The 25,000-nt window shown below is 41.2% G+C and overlaps 1 protein-coding gene and 1 long non-coding RNA gene across 11 annotated transcripts in view; both read left to right on the forward strand.

Moving 5' to 3' along the window:
- The window catches only part of LOC128688508 (utrophin), a gene marked incomplete at its 5' end in the record, with an annotated part of 1,206,544 nt that overhangs the window by 455,000 nt on the left and 726,544 nt on the right, over positions 1-25,000 (forward strand).
- The window catches only part of LOC128688693 (uncharacterized), a 142,573-nt gene that overhangs the window by 49,391 nt on the left and 68,182 nt on the right, over positions 1-25,000 (forward strand). Inside the window, exon 2 of the long non-coding RNA XR_008407042.2 lies at positions 17,317-17,352. This is a non-coding gene — a long non-coding RNA (uncharacterized lncRNA). The remainder of the gene's footprint in view (positions 1-17,316; positions 17,353-25,000) is intronic.

Raw genomic sequence — 25,000 nt, forward strand, 5'->3', positions numbered from 1 at the left:
CAGCAGCAGAAACAGTAATAGTACAAACACAATGTAACATCAGCTGACGGTAGCCAACAATAGACACAGAGCCACAGCAACAACATAAGGAGTGAGAGCATCGTTGCAGGAAGACAAATGGGGGAGTTTACTCCGTGCTCACATGTGATTGCCTCCATCTGCGTATTGGAGTCACGATACTCGCGCTCCCCACATGAGAGAGAGAGAGAGAGAGAGAGAGAGAGAGAGAGAGAGAGAGTTATTGTGTACTCACCTAGTTGAGGTTGCAGGGGTCGAGTCCTAACTCCTGGCCCCGCCTCTTCACTGGTCGCTACTAGGTCACATAGTGTGTGTGTGTGTGTGTGTGTGTGTGTTTTGCCATTTGTTAAAGGCACTAGACGATAGACACCTGCCCTGTTTTGTGTGTTGGGGAGGGGGGGGGGGAAGGTTGGGAAGCAGGATGGAGTTCTCAGGCACACAAGTCACCCAGTCTGACATATGTCTCTGCTGGTCCAGTAATGTTGACCAGATCCTCTCATTACACCCGTGATGCTCTCCGCGCGATTTGCTTATTAATGTAGGCCGGTTGGAGCTCCGGCCAGTGCAGGAGAATGTTAGACATAATCCACCTGGAGGCAGGAGTGCGTTTTCACTTCTATCATAATTACTTTAATCTGTGATCCGACTTACCTTACACATCCACCAAACATACATATATACATACTGCAACACAATCACAAATAGGCGGTCTTAACAATGCACACCAAGCCACGTGAAAATAATTCGCTCTAGATCTTTCACGCTCTCGTGCGTCGTCAGGAGCTATGCAACAGGAGCAAAAATTTTGTGAGGCAAAACAGAAGGTATCAGAGGTAACCCATGTGACATAGTGACATGGCGTTGTGGATAAAGTACTGTGTACTATGTTGCCGATTTTGCAATATATATATATATATATATATATATATATATATATATATATATATATATATATATATATAATGTCGTGCCGAATAGGCAGAACTTGCGATTTTGGCTTAAATAGCAACGCTCATCTTGCCATATTGGACAAGTGAAAATTTGTGTATGCAATAATTTCGCAGAAATAGATCTGAACCTAACGAAAAAAATATATTTCATTGTGTTTATTTAGTATTAAATTATTGCAAACGTATTTAAAATATATTTAGTTGGGTTAGGCTAAAATAAATTGCACTTGTTATAATAAGATTAGGTAAGTTTTCTAAGAATCTTTTGGTGCAAAAGTAAAAATTTTTACATTAACATTAATGAAAAAAATATATCTTTAAACGTATAAGAGAAAATTTTAGAAAGGACTTAATTTTAAATGAGTTCTTGCTAATTGACCAGTTTTACATATTCGGCACGACATATATATATATATATATATATATATATATATATATATATATATATATATATATATATATATATATATATATATATATATACATATATATATATACATATATATATATATATATATATATATATATATATATATATATATATATATATATATATATATATATATATATAATCACACACACGCAAGCAAATTATAGGGGAACAGGTCTGTTTTTTTTTGGGGGGGGAATTTCTTTCTTTTTGGGTCATCCTGCCTCGGTGGGAGACGGCCTACTTGTTGAAAAAAAAAGTCTGTTGAGTATGCCTGGTAAAGTGTATGGTAGAGTTATTATTGAAAGAATTAAGAGTAAGACGGAGAGAATGATAGCAGATAAACAAGGAGGCTTTAGGAAGGGTATGTGGGGGTGTAGACCAAGTGTTTACAGTGAAACATTTAGGTGAACAGTATTTAGACGAGGGTAAAGAGGTTTTCGTGGCATTTATGGAAAGGCTTATGACAGTCACTTAACGGATATAGCCCCACTCCATAAAGGTGGCAGCAAAGCATTAGCTAAGAACTATAGACCAATAGCTCTAACGTCCCACATCATAAAAATCTTCAAAGAGTGCTAAGAAGCAGGATTGCAAAACACCTGGATTCCCAAAAAACTTCAGAATCCAGGACAAGGTGCGTTCAGGGCAGGTCGCTCCTGCCTCTCACAACTACTGGATCACTATGACATGGTCTTGGATGCACTGGAAGAAAATCAGAATGCAGATGTAATATACACAGACTTTGCAAAAGCGTTTGACAAATGCGATCATGGCGTAATAGCCATGATCGACTTAAATTTAAAAAAAAAAATTTAAATGAACAAGTTCTGCCCAAGTCTCTTTTACCCAATAGACTGCTTGACATGAGAGATCGTCCTTTTGATGATTTTATGAGAATTATTCTTCAGAAACATATTGAAATAACTAAAATACAGGAGAAGGAAGCATTCAAAATATTGAGAAACAAAAAATACTCTTTAATCAGGCCATTCCATCAGAATGGAAACACAGTATATTGGATCATTGCTATAATAAACTCAGAATAATTTGTAATGAACTCAAAAACAAACTACAAAGAAAATTAGACATTTTAATTGAAAATGGTGATTGGACAAAACATGCTAATAACAGTTTTGTAATTAACTTATCAGATGAAATATTAGATAAAAATACAACTGCTGCTCTAGGTTTTGGCCTAAGTTTTGCAACTTCAAAAAAACTTAATAATGTTGAAATTGCAAAAGCCTTTTGTAACTTTTGAAAAATTTTCTGATTTATCCTCTGATGAAATTAATATTAGTAAAGGATTGGTATATAGCTCTATGTTAAAACCAAACATTCCCAATTGCCCTCAAAGATTCTTTAAGTCTTATGATACACTTAATAATAATAAAAATTTGCGCCTTACTAAAGCAGATAAAATAAATGCAATAGTAATTATGAAAGAAAATGATTACCAAGAAAAAATGAATAATCTCTTAGATGATACTGAAACCTATTCTAAACTTAGGAAAAATCCCCTAGAAACCGTTAACAGCAATTTCAATAAAACAATAAAACTATTACTGAAAGGCAAAGATGAATTAATCAAACAATTTACTTCCACTAATCCATCTTTACCTTACATGTATGGACTAATAAAAACACACAAACCAGGGAATCCAGTCAGACCAATTATTAGCTCCATAGGATCAGTTTCATATAAATTATCCAAATGGCTTGTCGACATTTTGAGCCCTATTGTTGGCAAAATTTCTAACTTTAATGTTAAAAACAACATAGATTTAGTTGATAAATTAAGCTCCTTGACTGACTTAAATGATTTTAACATGGTTAGTTTTGATGTTACTTCCTTGTTTACGAAAGTTCCTGTTGATGATTTATTATTATAATAAAAAAGAAGCGCTAAGCCACAAGGGCTGTACAGCGCTGTTGATGATTTATTAAGTTTCTTATCTGAAGAACTCGTTAATTATGATGTACCATTGCCAGCTACTGCTATCATTAAACTTATTAAGGTTAGCATTGTTGATGCAAAATTTGCATTTAATGATAAGTTTAACAATCAGAGTTTGGTATGGCAATGGGAAATCCTTTTTCATCTGTTCTTAGTAACCTATACATGGAATTTTTTTTTTTTTGAAACAAGGCTGCTTAACACAATCCTCCCTAACACAGCTAAATGGTTCAGATATGTTGATGATATTTTTTATCTTATGCCCAAGAATGTAGATATACACCATTTCCTTGGCAAATTAAATAGGTTAGCCCATTCTATTAACTTTACTGTTGAGTTTGAAGAAAATAGCTCATTCCCTTTTCTAGATGTTTTAATTATTAAGGGTAATAATGAAATCAAATTTAAAATTTACAGAAAACCTACAAATAACTGTTCCTATGTACACTATTATTCTTCACACCAAGATAGAGTTAAACTGTCTGTTTTCTCATCAGTGTTTTTGAGAGCTTTACGTATTTGTAGTCCAGAGTTCATAGATGAGGAAATATCCAAAATTTATGAAATAGCTAATGATTTGAAATACCCAAGAAACGTAATTGATAAATCTTTTAAAATTGCTAGAAATACTTTTTACAATCCAAAAAGGAACAACCAGCCTTATTCAACTAAAAACATGTTGGTTCTCCCTTACCTTGAAAACTTGGTTGATATGCCTTCTCTTCTTAAAACTTTTAATATCAAAGTTGTATTTAAAAATCTTGACACAGTAAAAAAAAAATTGATAAAGAATTCCCTCCAAAATGCTGACGGATGTGTCTATAAGATTCCTTGTAAAATTTGCGATAAAGTGTATTACGGTCAAACTGGTAAAAGTCTCGAACTAAGATTAAAACAACATAAATATAGCACTAGAACTGGACAAGATTCCACTGCTCTGTTTATTCATGTGAGAGATTTTAACCATCCAGTTGATTTTCAAAATGTTAAGAAAGTTGTATCAAGCAAGTCCATGGTTGACAGGAATATAATTGAATCTTGTTTCATAAAAAGCAGTTTTGACAATAATATGAATATTTCCTTTGGTTTGTATAAATTAGATCCATTTATAATAGAATTTGGGAAGAATTTAATAATACATTGGACAAATAATAAATTTTAAAATTCTTAATTCTTGGGTAGAATAGTTTGTTCGTGGGTTGTGTGAAGACCTGTCTAGTTGGGCCAGCGGGCCTGCTGCAGTGTTCTCTTTCTTATGAGTCGCGCGTCAGGTGTTGCTTTGTTGTAGGATGTGATAGTGAGGTGTGGTCTAGACCCTTTATATGCCTTCCTTGGTGCATTATTTGTATTGTTCCTTGATAATGTGAGTAGTGACGAAAGCGCTTGGAATTTCTTTATTCTCTCACAGTGGTGGTTTTGCATATTCCGAAATCACCTGTTTACTGTGATCTTATTGCACACACACACACACACACACACATATATATATATATATATATATATATATATATATATATATATATATATATATATATATATATACGCGCGCGAACACAAATTTTTTATCTCTTATAAATTTTCTAAGTGTTGATTTTTGTAATTTATTGGTAATAAATATCAGTGCATCCCAGCTTACAAAATTAGCTCACAAAACCACAAATAATAAACTTTTGCTTCATCATCATTAACAGGTTTTTGTTTTATGTTTTTATGCGTATGATCTGTGCGCGTATACGCTCGCATGTTTGTGTCCCCAAATCCTTACTCATAAATCTCCACTTACATAGCACAGTAGTGGAGAAAGCCAGTAGGTCAGATACTGAATCGATTCGCAGAAGGTGTTGAAATATTTTCTTTCCCGGTCTGGGCAATTGCGTGGTGTCATATTTTGCTCTGTGTCTTGTCATTACAGGGTCCAGGCGGCACTGCAGACCTCTCCTCTCCTCCCATTATATCGTTAGACTCTACCTGCCGCTCTGTTACCCTCATTCCGTAAGAAACTTTCTACCCCTCCATAGGTCATCATCCCAGGCTTCGGTATACTTACCTAGTGTTTTCTGCCTTGTTCAATCAGTGAGGGTGAGAAAGTTACACGGGGTTATTTATGCCTGGTGTGTGCGCTCACGGATTACGTTTGTGGAGGGTACAGACATTGCTGCGGGCCCCTCCTCCTGAACTATATCTATTATTAATACTGATTTGGCTTCCTCCTAGCCTTTGTCATACCTACTCCTGAAACTATGCATTTATTTTTCTTTCACACGTTTTTCATATAGGCCAGTCCATTTCATGAATATATAGAGGTTGAAGAATTGTTTCTTATCGTCCCTGTGGCTTGTTTGTGTATTTAACTTTTATCTGTGTATTCCTTTCTATGATTCCTGCCCTTTCAGTAGTTTATCAGATTCTTAGAGAATATTTTATGGTGTTATGGCTCCCATGGCCCTTCGTAGCGATCAGTTTCTTTTTTTTTAGGCATCTTGTATGTCAACCCTCTCAGTTTCGGAATAAGTTTCGTTGTAAACCTCTGCAATTTCGCTAGTGATTGAGCAGGCGTGGGCTCGAAGCTGGTGCTGCATACTCTGTATGCAGCACCTACTTAGTTCTAAATGGGCCTCTCCTCCTTTTGATATCTCTCTAGCACCAGCTGTAATCTTACCTCGTGTCTATTGTTAACACTGTAGCGCCAGCTGTAACCTACCTCGTGTTCTACTGTAAACACTGTAGCACCACCTTTAACCTTACCTCGTGTTCTGCTGTTAACGCTGTAACACCAGCTGTAGCCTTAACTCGTGTTCTACTATAAACACTGTAGCGCCAGCTGTAACCTACCTCGTGTTCTACTGTTAATACTGTAGAACCAACTGTAACCTACCTCGTGTTCTACTGTTATCATTGGGGCACCAGCTGTCATCTTACCTGACCTAAATTCAGTTTTCTGATCAGCCGGGCTAGGGTGTATGTAGCCAGGATGCTTGGACTGTGACCGGGCCGCGGGGGCAGTGACCTGCAGAAGGGACTGCAGGCAACCTGTCCCGGTGTTGTCACTGGAGTGCCAACTGTTCCTTAGCTCGTATTCCCTCCTTTTCATCTCCAGCGGACCTACGTAAAACCTGGTTAAATAATTATGCCGGCGTAAACCCTTTGGTATCCAGTTTTCCAATACCTAAATTTGTATTCGTAATAACAGTGATGATGATTAGCATTGATGATAATACTACTGATATTAATACTAATACTGTTAGTGTTATTTCTAAACGTTACCATATCAATATATTTCTTTGATATTAAATAATATGACGTTAATTCAAATTGATTTTAAATAGCTTTGACTTGGTTAGGTTGCATAGTTAGTTTTGCTGCAGAATAAAAAAAATACGAACATTGCTTTCTCTGTGAAATAAAATGTTCGCAATTTTTTTCATTTTGCAGCAAAACTAACTTTGCAACCTAACCGAACTGTGCTGGGGACCCTCATCGTAAGAGAAAAGAATAAATTTACTTTAGGGAAAACTCAAGGTTCTCCCCGGAGCTGTTTGAATATTGTCTTCTCCTACCACCCCCTATATTTCATATTCAGTGTAAATTTTATTTAAAGACAAAATACATTGACAAAAATACAATATAGAGTAGAACAACATAGATAACATCTCAGAACTACATTTCAAATACTTCGTCCAGCTCCCCAGCGGTGGGCCGCGTGCCCAGAATGCTGCAGGCATTTTCCTTCTGGATCGCAACACTAAGTCTCTGAAAGAGGAAGCTGGCTGCTCTGTGATCCTTGGTTTCTGTGATGAGTTTTCACCCAGCTCTTTGAGGAACTTTAGAGTAAACTTGCCCCATGCTCCAAGGGTCTCCGACCCCACTGGGATGAAGTTATAGCAAGGGGGCAGGCCTTCATATTTGCGGGTCTTCTGGGTCTCCCTGTAGTTGGCGGTTCCATCCCCTTCAGCTTCAGAGTATGGCAAGTAGGTGTCCACCAATGTAGTGGCACAGGTGTAGTCCCAAGCAATCTGCTTACCATCCTTCCAGGGTAGCATATTGGCTCCATCAGGTTGCTTTTGACTTCCGTCAGACCTCTGTACTTGGAGTTCCCATTGAGCTGGGCAACGGGCTGTGGCGAGGCTTCACTTCATGATGTCATTGACCTCCTCATGTCTAGCATTCTTTCCTTCTGATATGTGACACACGAGACCGTGAAGTCCGAATTGTTCAGCTGTCGCCCTGCCGCAAAAACACCTATGTTCAGTGAGTATGGGGGCTGCTAGGCGAAGAGCAACACAGATTCAGCGCCATCTTAATGATTGATCTCAGTAGTGAGAGACATTCGTTGAGTGTTGGGTTGTCAGAATGAGGGTGTGCACCTCAGGAAGTGAGTGAGTCTTGGCAGAGTAACACTCCTTGTGAGGAGATACAGGGAATCATGGGCATCAAGATCCCTCTCTTATTGTCTCTTCCATTCTCTTCAGGTCATTCAGTTTGTCCTTGAGGTCTGTGTCGATATATATATATATATATATATATATATATATATATATATATATATATATATATATATATATATATATATCAAAAACGCTCACTCTGAACGTGTTTGCTCGGATTTTATCCTCTTTCCTGAAGCATTGCAAGCTCCTGATGATGCTTTGATTCCAACACGAAAGGCCTAGAGCTACTTTCACCTCCCGCCGTAGTTGTTTTGCATCTTGCATCGTTTGTTTTTTATTTTTTTGCGAATATATATATATATATATAAATAAATAAATAAATATATATATATATATATATATATATATATATATATATATATATATATATATTATATATATATATATATATATATATATATACTTATGTATGTATGTATATATGGACCAGGGACTCTTCGTATGGTCCTGACACTTTGTAGGTGCAGCACTGAGCTATGAAGTTTACATTTTGAATATTTCACTGACAGTATTTCTGTGCATTGTCTGCGACAGCGGCCGTCAGCTGTGACCTAACTGTTTTTTCCCACATCCGCAGCTCTCATGGTACATCATACCCTTCACAGCCATATAGTTCATAAGCTCAAGTTATAATGAATGGCTATCAATAAACACAATAATGGACGGGGGACTTGAACCTTGGTCCTGGCACGTAGCGGGTCCGGCATTGTACAACAGGAAGTGTTGTCTGTGAAATCTTCCTAGTGAAAACCCTCGTAGCTCAGTGGTACTATACTCACCTGCTACGTGCCAGGACCAAGGTTTGAGCCCCTATCCATTCTTATATTTATTAATTTTTAGCTGTTTATTGTATTGTGTGTGTGTGTGTGTGTGTGTGTGTGTGTGTGTGTGTGTGTGTGTGAGAGTGTGTGTGTGAGTGTGTGTGTGTGTGTGTGTGTGTGTGTGTGTACTCGCCTAGTTGTACTCACCTAGTTGAGGTTGCAGGGGTCGAGTCCAAGCTCCTGGCCCCGCCTCTTCACTGGTCGCTACTAGGTCACTCTCCCTGAACCATGAGCTTTATCGTACCTCTGCTTAAAGCTATGTATGGATCCTGCCTCCACTACATCGCTTCCCAAACTATTCCACTTCCTGACTAATCTGTGGCTGAAGAAATACTTCCTAACATCCCTTTGATTCATCTGTGTCTTCAGCTTCCAACTGTGTCCCCGTGTTGCTGTGTCCAGTCTCTGGAACATCCTGTCTTTGTCCACCTTGTCAATTCCTCTCAGTATTTTGTATGTCGTTATCATGTCCCCCCTATCTCTCCTGTCCTCAAGTGTCGTCAGGTTGATTTCCCTTAACCTCTCATTATAGGACATACCTCTTAACTCTGGGACTAGTCTTGTTGCAAGCCTTTGCACTTTCTCTAGTTTCTTTACGTGCTTGGCTAGGTGCGGGTTCCAGACTGGTGCCGCATACTCCAATATGGGCCTAACGTACACGGTGTACAGGGTCCTGAACGATTCCTTATTAAGATGTCGGAATGCTGTTCTGAGGTTTGCTAGGCACCCATATGCTGCAGCAGTTATTTGGTTGATGTGCGCTTCAGGAGATGTGCCTGGTGTTATACTCACCCCAAGATCTTTTTCCTTGAGTGATGTTTGTGGTCTCTGGCCCCCTAGACTGTACTCCGTCTGTGGTCTTCTTTGCCCTTCCCCAATCCTCATGACTTTGCACTTGGTGGGATTGAACTCCAGGAGCCAGTTGCTGGACCAGGTCTGCAGCCTGTCCAGATCCCTTTGTATTTCTGCCTGGCCTTCGATCGAATGAATTCTTCTCATCAACTTTACGTCATCTGCAAACAGGGACACCTCGGAGTTTATTCCTTCCGTCATGTCGTTCACAAATTCCAGAAACAGCATTGGTCCTAGGACTGACCCCTGTGGGACCCCGCTGGTCACAGGTGCCCACTCTGACACCTCGCCACGTACCATTACTCGCTGCTGTCTTCCTGACAAGTATTCCCTGATCCATTGCAGTGCCTTCCCTGTTATCCCTGCTTCGTCCTCCAGTTTTTGCACTAATCTCTTGTGTGGTACTGTGTCAAACGCCTTCTTGCAGTCCAAGAAAATGCAATCCACCCACCCCTCTCTCTCTTGTCTTACTGCTGTCACCATGTCATAGAACTCCAGTAGGTTTGTGACACAGGATTTCCCGTCTCTGAAACCATGTTGGCTGCTGGTGATGAGATTTCTTTATAGATGTTCCACCACTCTTCTCCTGACAATCTTTTCCATGATTTTTGCATGCTATACATGTCAGTGACACTGGTCTGTAGTTTAGTGCCTCATGTCTGTCTCCTTTTTTAAAGATTGAGACCACATTTGCTGTCTTCCATGCCTCAGGCAATCTCCCTGTTTCGATAGATGTATTGAATATTGTTGTTAGGGGTACACATAGCGCCTCTGCTCCCTCTCTCAGGACCCATGGAGAGATGTTATCTGGCCCCATTGCCTTTGAGGTATCTAGCTCACTCAGAAGCCTTTTCACTTCTTCCTCGGTTGTGTGTACTGTGTCCAGCACTTGGTGTACCCCACCTCTCCGTCTTTCTGGAGCCCCTTCTGTCTCCTCTGTGAACACTTCTTTGAATCTCTTGTTGAGTTCCTCACATACTTCACTGTCATTTCTTGTTGTCTCTCCTCCTTCCTTCCTTAACCTGATTACCTGGTCCTTGACTGTTGTTTTCTTCCTGATGTGGCTGTATAACAGCTTCGGGTCAGATTTGGCTTTTGCTGCTATGTCGTTTTCATATTGACGTTGGGCCTCCCTTCTTATCTGTGCATATTCATTTCTGGCTCTACGACTGCTCTCCTTATTCTCCTGGGTCCTTTGCCTTCTATATTTCTTCCATTCCCTAGCACCCTTCTATATTTCTTCCATTCCCTAGCACACTTGGTTTTTGTCTCCTTGCATGTTTGGCTCATCCTGGCTTTTTCATTATTCCTGTTACCCTTGGGTACAAACCTCTCCTCAGCCTCCTTGCACATTGTTGCTACATATTCCATCATTTCATTAACTGGCTTCCCTGCCAGTTCTCTGTCCCACTGAACCTCATTCGGGAAGTTGCTCATTCCTGTGTAGTCCCCTTTCCTGTAGTTTGGTTTCATTCGTCCTGGCCTTCCTGCTTCCCCCTCCACTTGTAGCTCTACTGTGTATTAGAAGCTCAAAACCACATGGTCGCTGGCCCCAAGGGGTCTTTCATATGTGATGTCCTCAATATCTGCACTACTCAAGGTGAATACTAAGTCCAGTCTTGCTGCTTCATCCTCTCCTCTCTCTCTTGTAGTGTCCCTTACGTGTTGGTACATGAAGTTTTCCAGTACCACCTCCATCATCTTAGCCCTCCATGTATCTTGGCCCCCATGTGGCTCCAAGTTCTTCCATTCGATCTCCTTGTGGTTAAAGTCCCCCATGATCAGGAGCTTTGCCCTGCATGCATGAGCTCTTCTGGCCACTGCAGCCAGTGTGTCAACCATTACTCTATTGCTTTCATCATACTCTTGCCTTGGCCTCCTGCTGTTCTGTGGTAGGTTATACATCACTGCAATTATCACCTTGGGACCTCCAGAGTGAAGCATTCCCGCTATGCAATCACTTTCTTCTCCGCTGTCTCCTCTCTCCAGCTCATCAAAATTCCATCGGTGTTTGATCAGCAATGCCACTCCTCCACCTCCCCTGTTCCTTCTGTCTTTCCTCAGGATCTGGTATCCCGTTGGAAAGATGGCATCTGTTATCATACCTGTAAGCTTGGTTTCTGTGATCGCTATGATGTCTGGTGATGCCTCTTTGACTCTTTCGTGCCACTCCTCCCACTTGTTTGTTATTCCGTCAGCGTTTGTGTACCATACCTTCAGTTTCCTTTCCAACACTGTGGTTTGGGGGGCCTGTGGGGGTGGGAGACCTGGTAGCATACTGTGGGATTCTATGGTTGGGGGTTGGGTAGAAGCTGTGGGTATGGATTGTATTGTGTGTTGGGATGGTGTGATAGGTTGTGGGGTTCTGAGGATAGTTGTGTGTGTGCTTGCCCTTGCTGCTCTGTTCTGCTCTGACTGACCTCTACTGGTTCCATCCTTGTCTCCTTTCCAAGCTCCTTTCGCTTTTTTGTCCTCTCCCTCAGCTGCTGTCTCTCTGTGTTCTGTCTCTGTCTAGGAACACCTTCTTGTACTCTTCCGAGCTTTTCAACCGTGGTTTCTCTTGGAGGATCCTGCTCTGCACTGTTTCTGTCCTGAGAATCAGCTTGATAGGTCAGTTTCTCCCCTTCAAGTACCCCCCTATTCTCTGAAAATTTACAATCTCGTCCATGTCTTCTCCCACTATTTCCGTGATGATTTTCTCAATCTCCTTTCTTCCTGCCGTCTTTCAGTGTGTGTCCTTTCCTCTCTCTCCCGAAGCCCATGGATAAACACTGATTTTGCCCTTTCCTCCTCCCATTGCCTCTCCCTCTGTGACTCTGGTTCCTGTCTGTATGTGGTCATTTTCTCCCTTGATTTTTTCCAGTGGCTCTTGGTAGCATGGTTGTGCCTCAGCATTCGACCTATCTCCCTCTCCATCTGCAGCCATCTGCTCTTCCCTTTCACTCCCTGGCCCTTCTTTGCAGGCTGATATGACCTTAGCATGATTCATATCTCCTTCCTGTTCAGCCTCTCAGCTTTGTATGGTGTGTCTTCTCTGGTCACTACCCCTGAGACTTGCTTCAGCCTGTTTACCTCAAATTCTAGGACCTTTACCCTGGCTACTGCAGGTTCGACTTGTGCCTCCCAATTCTTCGTCTCCTTCTCCAACCTCTTTTCTCATTTCACAGAGAGCTCTTTCTCCATTTTTTCAGAAAGATCTCCTAATTTTCTCTCCCATTCTTGCTCTATCCTTTTCTGCTGCTCCTCCATCCATTCCTCCCTACCAGTACCATTGTCATCTGATCCCTGATTCCTGAGAGTCCCAACCATTTTTTTTTTTAGTGAAAGAGAGAAAGAAAGAGAAAAAAAATGGAGAGAGAGGGAGAAAGAGAGAGAAGGGGAGGGTAGAAGGAGAGAGGGGAAAAGAAGGGAAAAGGGGGAGAAAGTGAGAGAGAGGGAAAAGGTAACAGAGAGAGAGGGGGGAGTGACAAGGGAAGAGAGAGAGAGAGAGAGAGAGAGAGAGAGAAAAGAAGAGGAAGGGAGAGAGAGAGTAAGAGAGGAATAGAGAGAGGAAGAGAGAGAGGATGAGAGAGAGAGAGAGAGAAAGAGAGGAGGAGAGGGAGATAGACGGGGGGGGGAAAAGGAAGGGTTAGAGAGTCACTTCACAGGAAGGTGTGAAATCCTGTATATGTGTGTGTGTGTGTGTGTGTGTGTGCCTTACAGCAGATCCTGTTCTCACCTAGTGTGTGTGCATATGTTTATGTAAACAGTCCTTATTTCCCACGTATGTACTACATATGTATTGCATATGTACCCGATCTCTTGGTTCCCACTGTACTGTCTTATGCATTTAAAATTACGTTAAAAAATAAATACACTAGGCTTCGCCTGTATGCCGGTACCTCTAAATTCTATTAAATGCCAGTAAATGCTGCTTATTCTAATCTGATAGCTCGAGGAGAGCGACCCCCAATTCCAGCTTGAGACAGGTACTATTGACCTCATGCAACTCAAACTAGGTGAATATTACTTGTGGCTGGCAGTGGAGTAACGTTGCGGGTCCGTCCTGTCCCAGAAGTTGAAGATGCTTGATGCTTCTCGGTAATTTTTCCACTAACTTCCTCTATGCACTATAGTCTCTAGCTCATATAATTTTTTCACTCACTGTATTTACTGACACATCTATACATATCTCTTATCTCCCTGGTCTTGAGTCGCACTTATTCTTCAAATACCCCACTGCGTTATTATGGCAACACTATTTAGGCCTGACACAGCCGTTCATCTTCCTTCAACGGCCCCCACTAAACACTTAGTCACTATTTCCTTCTTTTTCTTTTCTGTGATCACTTATATTTCCTTTTTTCGGGGCTTAAGTGATTATATGCACTCTTATGCGTGCACACGCCTATATCCCACACTCTATTCCTTATGGCACAGTCAGAAATTACCACCAAAACACGAGCTCAAACCGCGGGACTCCTCCACGAGTGCGTGTGTGTGTGTGTGTGTGTGTGTGTGTGTGTGTGTGTGTGTGTGTTACCATTTTGTCCTAGGCACATGTCGATTAGACACTAGGCCTGTTCTATCGGTGTGTGTGTGTGTGCGTGTGTGTGTGTGTACTCGCCTAACTGTAGTTGCAGGGGTCGATACTCAGCTCCTGTCCCCGCCTCTTCACTGATCACTACTAGGTCCTGTCTCTCTCTCTGCTTCCTGAGCTTTGTCATACCTTTCTTAAAGCTATGTATGGTTCCTGCCTCCACTACATCACTTGCTGGGCTATTCCACTTCCTGACGACTCTATGACTGAAGAAATACTTCCTAACATCCCTGTGACTCGTCTGAGTCTTCAGCTTCCAATTGTGACTCCTTGTTTCTGTGTCCCCTCTCTGGAACATCCTGTCTCTGTCCACCTTATCTATTCCACGCAGTATTTTGCATGTCGTTATCATGTCTCTCCTAACCCTCCTGTCCTCCAGTGTCGTCAGTCCGATTTCCCTCAACCTTTCTTCGTAGGACATTCCTCTGAGGTGTGTGTGTGTGTGTGTGTGTGTGTGTGTGTGTGTGTGTGTGTGTGTGTGTGTGTGTGTGTGTGTGTGTGTGCGTGTGTGCGTGTGTGCGTGTGTGTGCGCGTGTGTGCGTGTGTGCGCGCGCGCGCGCAGTATATACATACAGTACCCGAATTGTTATAAATTACTTATATATGGAGGCTCATAATTCATCTTGAAGTACCCTTTGTTTAACCTCTTCCTTTTTTTCTTCCTCTCCTCTCTTCCTCTTCTCGCCTCCCCTCTCTTCCTTTCCTCCTTCCTCTTCTCGCCCCCTCCTCTTCCTTTCCTCTTTCCTCTTCTCGCCTCCCCTCTCTTCCTTTCCTCCTCCCTCTTCTCGCCCCCCCATTCCATTCCTCCTTCCTCTTCTCGCCTCACTCTCTTCCTTTCCTCCTTCCTCTTCTCGCCCCTCCTCTTCCTTTCCTCCTTCCTCTTCTCGCCGTCCCTCTCTTCCTTTCCTCCTCCCTCTTCTCGCCCCCCCTTCCATTCCTCCTTCCTCTTCTCGCCTCCCTCTTCCTTTCCTCTTGTCTCCTCTCCTCTCTCTTCCTTTCCTCCTTCCTCTTCTCGCCTCCTCCCTCTTCTCGCCTCCTCCCTCTTCCTTTCCTCCTTCCTCTTCCTTTCCTCCTTCCTCCTCTCGCTTCCCATTTCCTCCTCGTGCTAAGCTTGATATTGTGGGACATGTGGGGCAAATGGTTGGGGAACGGGAGAGAGGAACGGGTCTGATAGCGCCTAGTGGTCACTGTTCGTCGGGCGCACCTCAATGTTAACTACGTGAGACATTTAGCACTGTATAGCAGTAAGCTGTTGAATGTAGGCTGGTGTTAGCAGGTGTTTGGATATGTACATAATTAAGAGTTTATGTAATGGTATAAGTAGGTGATTGAATAAATAAATATTGGCAGGTGTTCAACATGTGCAACAGCAGGTGTTGTGTGAATGCGTGACACTGGAGGAAGCGTGACGGAAAAAAAGAGACAAATGAAGTATAACGCGATCCTTAATTGAGAGCGTTTCGCCCATACAGTGGGAGAGAGAGAGCGTATTGACGTGACGAATCAGGACGAGTCAGGAAACTTCGTCGTTATCCCACATAGTAACACATACATAAATAACCCACACATAATGGACTAAAGCGTCGTCATTACTTTGTCTCATGTGTGCGGGTTATTTGTGCATTGCTCCAGTCACGGTATTGTGCTTCTTTATTCTTTTTAGCAGCACATAATATGGAGGAGCACTGCAGCAGGCCTACTGACCCATGCTAGAAAGATTCTTTTCAAATCCAGCCTCTTCTCAGTCATATATTTCTCATTACTCTGTCCGGAACTCAGCTTCATCACACTTCATCTGACTTCACGTCACTACGTTCACTATAAATACGCACGTCCCCTCTCTCCAAATAGATCTTTTTGTGGCTTGATAAAGCCCACTGGGTGGAGGGGCGAAACGTTGACACTAAAATGTCACGTTATACTGCATTTGTCTGTCCATCATGTCCGTATTATGTACCATTTACCTCCATCCAGGAGTCGTGACACTGGAAGAGGTAGCAAGGGTGCCAGGAGTGGTGTTGATTGTGCCGCCCTGATGCTTTATTGATCACTGGCCACCTGGCCTCGCCCTTCGGGTGACGACCACGACTACAGGTTCACACCACGCCGTACCTGCAGGTCATAACACGGGGCCGGGCAGGTGGAGCGCAGAGGTTTGGCAGGGTAGGGAGGTGGCTGGGAAATATGGATAATTAGGTGGATCAGGACTATTTTATTTATATGAAACTGTAAACCCATGGTGTCATTCAGAGCAAGGGTTACTAAAGGCTTGATCCTCCTTTCACTCATCATGAGACTTAACAGGCTCCCTACCACTTGTTGACTACCTGTATTAAGCGGCACAAGTGCACTCAGAAAACAGAGACGTGGAACGGAATGGGGATGTGAACGCGAAACTAAATTCGTAAATGTGCGTAAAGCATATGTGAACATCATAGATTGAAAGAGCAAGGGAAATTGGAGGAATGTCTTAAGTCCTCTCCTGGAGCGGACATCTAGTACCTACTAATTCACTTTTACCCATCCTCTCCCAAGCCTTTTTCAGTTTCTTTTCGGTCATTCTCATCCTCTTTTCTCTCCCTTTACCCTCTCCATTTTCTCTCCTCCTGTCCTCTACTCTCAATTTTACCCCTTCTCTCCTTCCTTTTCTCTTCTCATCCTCCGTTGCATTCTCCTCTCTCTTCCCTTCCTTTTCCCCTGGTTCCCTTTCTAACTTTGCTGTCTCCTTCCCCTCCTCCCTAGAGTTCAGCTACACAAATTGTTATATTGCTTCCAGGCAGTTTTTATGATTTTTTTGGCAACATCATTTTTCTAAACGACTTCCAAAGGTTCCAGCAACATACAGCTGAAGACTAGCTACAATGTTTTTTTTTTTTTCACGGATACAAATTATTTGTAAATTTAGGTCTTTTGTTCTTATTTCAGGTCTATTCACGTGTGTGTTCAGGTGGTGCTCGCGTTTATTTTCAGAAAGTGCAAATACAGTATATATAATTCTCTGATTTTAATACATAATGGAAAAGCAAAATTACAGTAAAATCCAGAATACTAAAAAAGTAATTCGACCACAGTGGAAGAGGGATAAATTTTTAGTTCATTAATGATATATCGGCCACATATATGGCATTAGTGATGAACTGCCATAGCGTATTAGATTAATGTTTAGAAAAACTGACTTTTACATAATGTGCAGATATTTAGAACAAATTTCGTTTATTATATTGTTCTAAGGTCTACATATATTATTTTGTTTTTCAGGTAAGGTGTTCCACAGGAGCGTATAATGAAAACTTCGTAAGTACAAACTGAATTTTCAGTTTTCTTCTGGAGAGTATTTATTTCTATCAAGGTTTCCCTTTCTCGTATCTCTGTTCTAAATAGTGACTTTTTAAATGGTATGTTAGAAAGAATTATCCGTGAACAGTTTTACATCTATTTCTTTATTAGAAGCCACTTTTCTTGTTTGTTCAGTTATAATCCAGCGGACCAGACAAAAATATCTTTGTATTTGTCTAGGATAAAAGTTTTGAGGCGTCTGACAGATGGGTGGCTTTCCTTTTCTTGTAGTACAGCTGTAAACCTCGTCACTTATTGAGGCACCACCAGTGAGTGGCATCGCCAGGCGTCCTGTCGTGTTCTCAAGTCGCCGCTATACTGACATACTTAAAAAAGTTAAAAATGTGAATAATTTTATTAGGTGTGATTAGTATCGTTCTCCCGGTGAACACAATTACAACGGAAGTTGTAGTTGAATACCAGGGACCCAGGATCGAGCATTCACAACTTGGGTTTAGCAATATATGTGGATATTTATAATTGTGTGATAAAAAAAAATCACAAGTATTGTGACAGATGAATATCAAAACAGTCAAAAGACATGAGAAAATGGTTGGTATAACATTTTCGCGATCACAAAACCTACTCATTAGTGCCATGGAATAGTACAGGCAAAGGGCATAGAAATTAATCATTACTCAGGAAACTGACGACAGCAACAAGATATTGAGTTAAATTTTATTTGTGATGCCAGAATTACTTGTCACGACCGCTGAATTGAGTATAAAACTTCCGTTTTAGCATTTACGCGCCCTTATGGTGCAGCGGTACAGTGTGGGAACTGGGAACACCAGGGTATGTGCCGCCATGTTATAACGATACAGTGTGGGAACTGGAAACACCAGGGTATGTGCCGTCATGTTATAACGATACAGTGTGGGAACTGGAAACACCAGGGTATGTGCCGTCATGTTATAACGATACAGTGTGGGAACTGGAAACACCAGGGTATGTGCCGTCATGATGTAAAGATACAGTGTGGGAACTGGGAACACCAGGGTATGTGCCGTCATGATGTAAAGATACAGTGTGGGAACTGGGAACACCAGGGTATGTGCCGTCATGATATAGCGATACAGTGTGGGAACCACTGAGTTGACCCAGGTTACTTACCATCATGATTCAAGGTTACAGTGTGGGAACGCTTCCTGGTTGATCAGAGTTCAAGCCCACGTGACGCCCTGTTTACATTTTTATATCTTGCCGTAAGAGTGATGTCACTGAGCACTTTAACTTTTAACCAAACAGACTTGTGAAGTCCAAGGCTATGATGCAGTATGACTTTTATTGTAAATTTATTAAATATAACTGAACATTGTGCCTTTAGAGCATTATATATGTAATTCATTGAACATAAATGACAGAAGTTTACCACGTGTAAAGATGGAGTGCTTACATGAACGCAACTCAACGCGTGCGCGCGCGCGCGCACACACACACACACACACACACACACACACACACACACACACACACACACACACACACACACACACACACACACACACACACACACACACACACACTAAATTTATCCTCTTGACTTCCCTGGACCAGTTTTGTAATGTGCTTTTGAAGGTCCCTCAGCGGTAGGGAGGGAAAAAGGGAGAGATGTGGCGTCGCTCTCAAGAAACCGATTTAAATTTTATTGGTTGTTGTGAGATATTTATTTTTATGCCCACGGGCATCGTACGGCAGCATTTTTTTTTTTTTTACATATTTGTCAACACTAAACTTTAGAACGCTCGCTAGAATGTTTTCTTTCATGTTTTTGTCAGATTTTAAACTTTATGAGGTAATAATCCACACAAATGTCGTCTCTTGTTAAAAATATTTTGTTTAGTTGATGCTATGTCGGCCTGTTTCTCTGTGTGTTAAGTGATTCCTACGAAATATTGGTCTGTACAGCCATGGAATATTATTTTTCTTAACACACCGGTCGTCTCCCTCCGAGGAAGGGTGACCCGAAAAAGAGGAAACACTTTCATCGTTACTCATTCAGTCACTGCCTTGCCAGAAGTGCACTGACATCCGAATTTCAGTATCCCGACCACTCCTTCAGAGTGCAGGCACTGTACTTCCCTCCTCCAGGAATCGACTCCGGTTATCCGGTTTTCCTGAATCCCTTCATATGGAATTATTATTTAAGATTTTATAATGGGGAAGCACCTAACCCGTGTGGATCATACAGCGTTTGGAGAATGTGTATGACTGTGTAATTACGTTTGATCAGAGAGAGAGAGAGAGAGAGAGAGAGAGCAGCTCCAGTTCCTTGGATCTCGAGCTTTTCACTGAAGGGCACAGGGATGGGAGATGCAGGTCTTCTCCTCAGATTGTTTCGCGTCACGTGAGTCAGTCTGCACTCTTTTACTTCATTATATTGTTGTTAGCCACAGGATTCACCAGTATCTTATTTAAGAACTTAGTGTGTGTTGGGACAGTGGAAGGGAAGTTGAAAGGAAGTTGGAGGGAGGAAGAGCGGGAATTAAATTTAAAATGGATGGAAGGGAAGGTTATGGATGCTACTTTCCTTCAGCATTCCTGACGGAAAACGATAATGAACAGGAGAGTGCAGCTTGTGAAGACTAATCATGCGCCGTCTCTTTCATACCCGAGTTACCCCTGAGTGCAAGGTAGTAGTACCATTATACCGTCTCTGTTATACCAAAGTTACCCTGAGTGATAGATAGTACCATTATACCGTCTCTGTTATACCAGAGTTACCCTGAGTGATAGTACCATTATACCGTCTCTGTTATACCAGAGTTACCCTGAGTGATAGTACCATTATACCGTCTCTGTTATACCAAAGTTTCCCTGAGTGATAAATCGTACTATTATACCGTCTCTGCCATACCAGGGTAACCATGAATGAAAGATGATAGCACCATTATTCGAGGCTGAAGGTTACAGGAGGAGTGCCAGGACTTGCACAAAAGTTTTCCCTGAGTGCTGGCTCCTTGTGTGTGAAGAAAGTTTTACTTAGTATTATTAAACAATAAAGACAGTCATTAATTTCCTGATGTTCACATTCATTCTCGCGGAGTTGTTGCTAGACTGAACTTGCGGTCAAATTCTTGGGCAAGACATTCGTTGTTGTAAAAGCTATGATCCCAAGCTCTGCTTGACAAGCACGGTGTAGATATGTATCGCATGAGAGAGAGAGGGGGGGAGGGGGAGGAAAAGAAAGATTGTAGGGAAGGGAAGAACAGATAAATCGGGAAGTTCACTGATTGCAAGTCGCGAGTCATTGGAGCCAAAGAAAAGAAAGTTTAAAAAATGAGAAAAGAGAAGTAAAGAACGGGTGCAGGAATAATGAATGATGAAAAGGAGAATTGGAAAATTTAGAGGAAGATGAAAATTGAATCAAGTGACGACTACTATAGACAAATAAGAACAAATGTTAAGTATGGTAATAAGAAATTGAAAATGAAGTCTGATATTAAAGGTAGAAGGGAATGAGTGAAGAGACAAGAGAAAATTAGAAAAGGAAAGGATAGGAAAGGAAGAAAACTGATAGGAATGAAAGAAAGCTTGGAAAGAGCTTGGAAGGAAAATGAGAGGAAAGGGAATAAAGGGGAAGGGTAGCCTGTAAGGAAAATTAAATATGAGGGGAGGGTCAAAAAGAATGGAATTAGAGTAAGAAATGTGAGGGGAGAGAGGAAGGAAGAAGAGGAGCACCTTGAACCCGAGACAGAAAATCAATTTCTTCCAGAGGTGGGAAGACAGTAGTTACGAAGACGGTTTGTGGAGTAACGATGACGAGGGGAGGGAAGGAAGGAGGGGGTCATCTTTCCCCTCCCTCCACATTTGCTTATCTCCATCGTCATCTTTTGTCTTCTTGTTTTACCTTATCTCGCTTATCTCCGTGGCTTCACTTAGGTGCAATCATTCTTAATCCTTTTTTTTTTTTGCACGCCATTCTTTTTATCTAGCTCCTCCTTCACCTTCTTTTCCAGTCCCGGGAGTAGTGTTACCCCCTGCACCTTCACAAGGCTTCTCTCACTTGTAGGTTATCGTGGTTTGCGTTATGTCTGGGGCATCGTTGTCTCACTGGTTTCCTCCAGGTGTATTTTTTGTTACTGCGTTAAAGTGAACAGGAAACCTTTTTGTGTAAGTTTGTGAGGAGTGTTATGAAAGAGGCGTGTTGCAGAGACTCAAGTGGTCACTGGTTTCTCAGTGTGACGGGATAGCTGCCCCCATCTACCTGCTCTCTGAGCTTTGAGTTTTCTCTTTATACTTTTCATTATTATGTAACGTAAACACGCAGGCGATCCTTTGGGACGTCAGGAAATACATTTTCAACCTCAGAGTAATGATAGAGTGCGACGATCCAAATAAGTAGGCGGAGGTTCACACTGTACACAGGTTCATGAAAAGGTACGCTCGAAACATAGAGATGACGGATCAATAAAGCCTGGTTTAGTAATTAAGTGGTCGATTGTAATTAGCCAGGAGATATGAGTCATCGGTTAAATGTAATTACGCGAGTACCTAAGTATACAGGAAACAAAACATTCTCTCTCTCTCTCTCTCTCTCTCTCTCTCTCTCTATATATATATATATATATATATATATATATATATATATATATATATATATATATATATATATATATATATATATTTATATATATATATATATATATTTTATATATATATATAATTATATATATATATTTTATATATATATATATTTTTTATATAATATGTCGTGCCGAATAGGCAGAACTTGCGATCTTGGCGTAAATAGCAACGCTCATCTTGCCATATAGGACAAGTGAAAATTTGTGTATGCAATAATTTCACCAAAATCATTCTGAACCTAACGAAAAAAATATATTTCATTGTATTTGTTTAGTATTAAATTATTGTAAACGTATTTAAAATATATTTAGTTGGGTTAGGCTAAAATAAATTGCTCTTGTTATAATAAGGTTAGGTAAATTTTCTAAGATTCTTCTTTTGGTGCAAAATTAAAAGTTTTAACGTTAACATTAATGAAAAAAATATATCTTTAAACGTATAAGAGAAAATTTCAGAAAGGACTTAATTTTAAATGAATTCTTGCTAATTGACCAGTTTTACATATTCGGCACGACATATATATATATATATATATATATATATATATATATATATATATACATATATATATACATATATATATATATATATATATATTTTTTTTTTTATTTTTATTATCACACCGGCCGATTCCCACCAAGGCAGGGTGGCCCGAAAAAGAAAAACTTTCACCATCATTCACTCCATCACTGTCTTGCCAGAAGGGTGCTTTACACTACAGTTTCTAAACTGCAACATTAACACCCCTCCTTCAGAGTGCAGGCACTGTACTTCCCATCTCCAGGACTCAAGTCCGGCCTGCCGGTTTCCCTGAATCCCTTCATAAATGTTACTTTGCTCACACTCCAACAGCACGTCAAGTATTAAAAACCATTTGTCTCCATTCACTCCTATCAAACACGCTCACGCATGCCTGCTGGAAGTCCAAGCCCCTCGCACACAAAACCTCCTTTACCCCCTCCCTCCAACCCTTCCTAGGCCGACCCCTACCCCGCCTTCCTTCCACTACAGACTGATACACTCTTGAAGTCATTCTGTTTCGCTCCATTCTCTCTACATGTCCGAACCACCTCAACAACCCTTCCTCAGCCCTCTGGACAACAGTTTTGGTAATCCCGCACCTCCTCCTAACTTCCAAACTACGAATTCTCTGCATTATATTCACACCACACATTGCCCTCAGACATGACATCTCCACTGCCTCCAGCCTTCTCCTCGCTGCAACATTCATCACCCACGCTTCACACCCATATAAGAGCGTTGGTAAAACTATACTCTCATACATTCCCCTCTTTGCCTCCAAGGACAAAGTTCTTTGTCTCCACAGACTCCTAAGTGCACCACTCACTCTTTTTCCCTCATCAATTCTATGATTCACCTCATCTTTCATAGACCCATCCGCTGACACGTCCACTCCCAAATATCTGAATACGTTCACCTCCTCCATACTCTCTCCCTCCAATCTGATATTCAATCTTTCATCACCTAATCTTTTTGTTATCCTCATAACCTTACTCTTTCCTGTATTCACCTTTAATTTTCTTCTTTTGCACACCCTACCAAATTCATCCACCAATCTCTGCAACTTCTCTTCAGAATCTCCCAAGAGCAGAGTGTCATCAGCAAAGAGCAGCTGTGACAACTCCCACTTTGTGTGTGATTCTTTATCTTTTAACTCCACGCCTCTTGCCAAGACCCTCGCATTTACTTCTCTTACAACCCCATCTATAAATATATTAAACAACCACGGTGACATCACACATCCTTGTCTAAGGCCTACTTTTACTGGGAAAAAATTTCCCTCTTTCCTACATACTCTAACTTGAGCCTCACTATCCTCGTAAAAACTCTTCACTGCTTTCAGTAACCTACCTCCTACACCATACACTTGCAACATCTGCCACATTGCCCCCCTATCCACCCTGTCATACGCCTTTTCCAAATCCATAAATGCCACAAAGACCTCTTTAGCCTTATCTAAATACTGTTCACTTATATGTTTCACTGTAAACACCTGGTCCACACACCCCCTACCTTTCCTAAAGCCTCCTTGTTCATCTGCTATCCTATTCTCCGTCTTACTCTTAATTCTTTCAATTATAACTCTACCATACACTTTACCAGGTACACTCAACAGACTTATCCCCCTATAATTTTTGCACTCTCTTTTATCCCCTTTGCCTTTATACAAAGGAACTATGCATGCTCTCTGCCAATCCCTAGGTACCTTACCCTCTTCCATACATTTATTAAACAATTGCACCAACCACTCCAAAACTATATCCCCACCTGCTTTTAACATTTCTATCTTTATCCCATCAATCCCGGCTGCCTTACCCCCTTTCATTTTACCTACTGCCTCACGAACTTCCCCCACACTCACAACTGGCTCTTCCTCACTCCTACAAGATGTTATTCCTCCTTGCCCTATACACGAAATCACAGCTTCCCTATCTTCATCAACATTTAACAATTCCTCAAAATATTCCTTCCATCTTCCCAATACCTCTAACTCTCCATTTAATAACTCTCCTCTCCTATTTTTAACTGACAAATCCATTTGTTCTCTAGGCTTTCTTAACTTGTTAATCTCACTCCAAAACTTTTTCTTATTTTCAACAAAATTTGTTGATAACATCTCACCCACTCTCTCATTTGCTCTCTTTTTACATTGCTTCACCACTCTCTTAACCTCTCTCTTTTTCTCCATATACTCTTCCCTCCTTGCATCACTTCTACTTTGTAAAAACTTCTCATATGCTAACTTTTTCTCCCTTACTACTCTCTTTACATCATCATTCCACCAATCGCTCCTCTTCCCTCCTGCACCCACTTTCCTGTAACCACAAACTTCTGCTGAACACTCTAACACACACAAGACAAGCCACAGGGGGTGGAAATCTTTATCTCAAGTACTTTCACACTTCTCAATGCGTCATCAGGAGCTATGCAGTGTTGCAAAGCTGCAACTGAAGGAGTGAGTTGCAACCTTGCATAGCTCCCGATGACGCACTGAAAA

The sequence above is a fragment of the Cherax quadricarinatus genome, chromosome 13 (genome assembly GCF_038502225.1).
Source record: "Cherax quadricarinatus isolate ZL_2023a chromosome 13, ASM3850222v1, whole genome shotgun sequence".
Classification (NCBI taxonomy): Eukaryota; Metazoa; Arthropoda; class Malacostraca; order Decapoda; family Parastacidae; genus Cherax; species Cherax quadricarinatus.